Source organism: Callorhinus ursinus, unplaced genomic scaffold (genome assembly GCF_003265705.2).
Source record: "Callorhinus ursinus isolate GAN/ISIS: 27379988/994484 unplaced genomic scaffold, GSC_fseal_2.0 scaffold67, whole genome shotgun sequence".
Lineage (NCBI taxonomy): Eukaryota > Metazoa > Chordata > Mammalia > Carnivora > Otariidae > Callorhinus > Callorhinus ursinus.
Genome location: NW_027397129.1, coordinates 3,966,638 through 3,971,222, shown reverse-complemented (window position 1 = coordinate 3,971,222; position 4,585 = coordinate 3,966,638). Strand labels below are relative to the sequence as shown.

General features: G+C 40.4%; 1 pseudogene; it reads right to left on the bottom strand.

Moving 5' to 3' along the window:
* Positions 1-3,951: 3,951 nt before the first annotated feature.
* On the bottom strand, positions 3,952-4,038 carry LOC112834895 (small nucleolar RNA U3; annotated as a pseudogene).
* Positions 4,039-4,585: the final 547 nt, after the last annotated feature.

Sequence of the window (4,585 nt, the reverse complement as noted above, 5' to 3'; positions counted from 1 at the left end):
TTCTACTCTTAGAGTTGGGCTTAGGTTGAGTATTCTGTACAGGTATTCTCGTCCAGGTATATGACTCAAGTGAGCCAGAGTCAATCTTCCTTCGATGTGGGAAACAAAGGCAGAAGAAAAGTTATTAAATTTCCTTACTCCCTACAGCCCATTGACAAGTCCTTGAAATACACAGAGTGCCATTCCTCTAGGGACTCAACCATATCAATGTTAATACTTTGTTAAGGGCAAAAGGCAATTTTGGCCTTACCCACCCCCTCAATCAGGATCCTGTAAGTCTACTTTAATGTATAAAAATTCCTCTGCAAACCTCCTTTATCTCTAAACCCCCTAAGATACGTGTTGGCAATCATCCCCCAAGCATATGGCCCCACTGATAGACATCTGAAGGATCTCATAACTAAGGTTTTATTAAACGGTAATAAATGACTTTTCCCAACAATAGCTAGCCCTCTCAAGGTCCTGGAAACTTTGCTTCCAAAATTCCTTAGAGACCTACGCTATCCTTAACCCCCTCCTAACTTGAAAACATATAACAGGCCACTCCTCATGACCCTGGTGCAGCTCTTTCTGCCCATGGGTCCTGTCCCCGTGCTTTAATAAAATCACCTTTTTGCACCAAAGACATCTCAAGAATTCTTTTTTGGCCATTGGCTTTGAACCCTATCACTGTTTTTCTTACATCATATGGTGCCTGAACATGGGGTTTTGAGTCGAGAGTCTTATCTGGATTCTGAGCCACGGTGCAAACTTGGTGAGTACTTTCTCTCCTCTTCCTTTACTCTCATTCCAGGGCCTCTTCAAGGAGTATGGTCTTATTGGGACATTTTCATGCCGATTGCTCAGGCTGCAATCCTCTAGCCCATGGCTACTCTACGGGGAGGAGAAAGCTTGCCTTTTATCTGGAAGTAGTACCCTGACCGGGATGGTAATAAGACCCAGAAACTTGATGCCCTATCTTTACTGCTGTCCTTATACAAAGTTGTCTGTCTTGGGCACAGAACAGCCACTTAAGTCACCAGGATGGCTGCCAATCTTAAGACTCCTGTGTGAGGTTTTCTCCTGATTGATCTAATGTGATTCCTTCCACATCCCTGGTCTAGCAAATTCTGGCCACAGGACCTCCACTGGGAGCCGGCTGAAACCAGTACGCAATTGAATTAAAACCCAATCGGGGACCGTTTCCTGGGGAAGTTGGCTGTAAAGACCACATGTGTTGGACTGTCGCTTAGACCATGATGGATTTCCATCTTTACTGTTTTCCATCAATGTCCTCTACTAACTACTTAAAACTACAAAATTCAGTAATTTCCCCTTGTAAAAGTTTTCTAGTATTTTCCACCGGTTAAAATGGCAGAGCACTACACAACCTTCAGGACATATGATAGCACAGCACGGGTATTTTGGTCCATTCACCAGGCACCCATCAGCAGCCTAGGATGAGATGGGGTAGGGGAGGGACGCTGGCATCCCTCCTATAGGCCTTTTACAGCAGGAATGCCTTCAAGGGAAGGCAGGATTGTGATAAATAGTGATGTCTTGCTTGAGGTACGCCTCTGGTCATTTTTGACAAATGAGAACCTCCGACATATCCTGCGTGGGATGCCACCTGGGAGTTGGGAGGGATGTGGTAATGGACATTCTTTACTCTTCTGGGAGCATGGCCTTAGTAGGCTTCTTCTTCAGTTCTCAAGGATTTTCCCTTGGGGTGCCTTTTAACCCACTGGAAACAATTTGGATTGCAAAATTTAAGAAAGGATTGAGCTCCTGTAACACTGCATGGCCTCAGTAGGATCTGTCAGTTAGATCTCCTCTGCAGGAAACAGGGAAGTGTTTGCCCAAATGTGTCTGGTTAGTAAACCCCCTCCTGACATATTGGATGATAATTATCTAAATAAGACTCCTCCTAGCAAACCCAGGTTGCTGGAGGAAACACTGGCCCTCCCTAGCAAAGGAGACCCTGAATCTCTTTCTCTCTGTTCCTCCTCCTAATAGATGTTGGGGCTTCTCCCTCACTCATTTTCTGGGTTAATGGTTATAACTGGAGCCAACTGTGATTAGTCTACCTCAGGATGGGGACTTTAAGGAATATTCCCAAGCAGCTGCTGAAACTCCCTTTGTTTCGAGGAAATTCCGTCTTCTCTGGCCTGACATGGACTGCCTATTCCCCCTTGTTGGCTGGAAAACATGGCATCTGCTCCTCTGTTGGAGCTGATGAGCTCTAGAGCCAGGAATGCTTTCTCTTCCTTCTGGCAGCACTTGGTCTCTTCTGCCTTCCCCTCCCCCTTCTCCTGTTTCTGCACCACCTTAGGTGCAGACTGCATAACTGGCTTCTAGACCATCCTTGGTGCCTCAGGCATCATGGCTCCCTCTCCCTTCATTGTCAAGGAGCAAGAAGAGCACCCCCTGGACCTAACACCACCTACTCCAGATTTCCCCACCAGTGTCTCAGGTAAAAACTGACAATGGGGAGTATCCAGGTGAAACATAATTCAGTATTTAAACTAAGTTAAGTTTATTGGCTTAATTAAAATAGACATGTCTTTTAGGTTATCAGTAGTAAACATGAAACTTTTATTCTATCGAGGTTTACGGAAGGTCAAATCAGCTTGTGTTATCTCTGCTGCAATGTGTTAGCAAAAATATGACTTGAAATGATGGTTAATTGTCTATCTCATCAAAGTTTTCATGGGTAATTGCTAAAATAGCTTTCAAAGTCTTTGGTAACCTGAAACTTTAAAGTTTTGCTTGGATGATAAATGGAATTAAAATCATTGGACATCTAGGTCTTTTCCAAATAAGATAAAGTGCTAAATCATTGATAACTGGACATAGGATGTGTTTTTTCACTTCTTATTGCAAAGAAACTAAAGATATTTAAATCTGTTAGTAAACATGTTTTGTGCTTAATTGATTCCTAAATTTGTCACCTAAAGAATTCTGTTGTAACAGTTCACAATTGGTTACTATTTAGTCTTCACTGGAGACTAAGGTTTCTAAGAGTGCAAATTCTGCTAAGTGTAATTAAGACTGATGGAAGTAAGGGAAACAACTCTGTATGTGGAAAAGTAGGAGATATGTAAGAAAGATATAAGGAATAGGAATGCATTTTTGTTGAAGGTAAAAGAAGGTAGTTTTGTCCTAAATGAGATGGTTGTTTGGAAAGAAATAGCTTGGGACAAAATCTGAATGCAAAGGAAAGTTGTAGAAGGTTTATGAAGGGAAAACTTCAGAACAAAATTTTAGGGGTAGTCAGGACAGACTATGATTGAAATGAATGGATTTTAAAGTACGTTGGTATAAGATTGAAAGTCTGCTTTCTCTCTGTTCAAAAAGACAAGTTTTCTTGAATTGTTGGTCTGCTCTTGATAAGAAAATGTAAATAGTTGTTTTCTCTTTGCCTACCCAGAAAAAACAGTTTCTATGTTTTGCCTTTATCAGGTCTTTAACATCCCTAATCCTACTTAGGTATGTGCTTTAAAACTTTCTAAGGTTTTAACAAAATTCCTTAAGATTTAAATCATGAACAAAGTCTCATTGACCAAATAGGCTTGTTTGTTTTGTATGTTACGTTCTGGTATAAGGTCATCATCACTTGATATTCTGGTTATTGAAGTGTTATGTGTCACAGAATAACTGAGTTTCCTTGTCATCTGCATCCTAATGAACTCTCATATCAGATCATTAACAATGTCCATTTCTGAGTTTTTGTCATTTATAATTGTTCTTATTGTCTTGCAAAATGAGTTTCATCTTCAAGGAGATTCCTATAAAGGACTTTTAGGACAAATACAGGTATTCAATATCTTTAAGATCAAAACTGAAATGAGTAAGAATTTCTAGAACTAACTAAAGCTGCATTCATATGGAACAAGAATCAGTAACATGGGATTAAATGAACTAGTAGGATGATTATAGTTTTGTGACTTTTGTTTGAAACACTGCTGGTTCTCTAATGTTTACTCTTCTAGATTAAGGAAATTTTCTCTTAAGATATCTATGACGAACTATAGAAATGATCCCTGAAAGTATAGTCTTAAGATATCTATGACTTACAGAAATGTGATAAAATATTCATTTGTGAACAAATTGAAGCATTTAACTTTTCTATCTGAACCCTCTGAAATTCAAAAGGTCTCAGTAAGTATTTTTTCTTCCATGCCTATCATAGCCATTTGCATAAGTTCAATAAAAATCTGTTCTTGTAACAGGCACCATTAGAAACATTGGTTATTTTACCAAGGTTTGACTGGAATGTCATATTTGAGAGAGACATGCATAGACTCAGATATGACCAGACAGCTTTAAGGAACTAAGGTTGACTTTATGAAACCTGGAGCCATAAAGCCCCTCAGAACTGTTGGCCTAATACCTTGCTCAGAGTTCCCAGCAGCCTCACCAGGTGAGTAAAGAATGTCATTTCCTGGCAGGTGCAGGGACCTCAGGATATACTGGGGACCTCAGGAAGAGGAATCTGCCCAAATCTACAGGTATTGCAGGCATGTCTGATGGCAAGTACTTGGCTTGGCTTCTGGCCTGGAGAGGCTACTAAAAATTCAACCTAGAGATTCCTTATAAAAAGTTC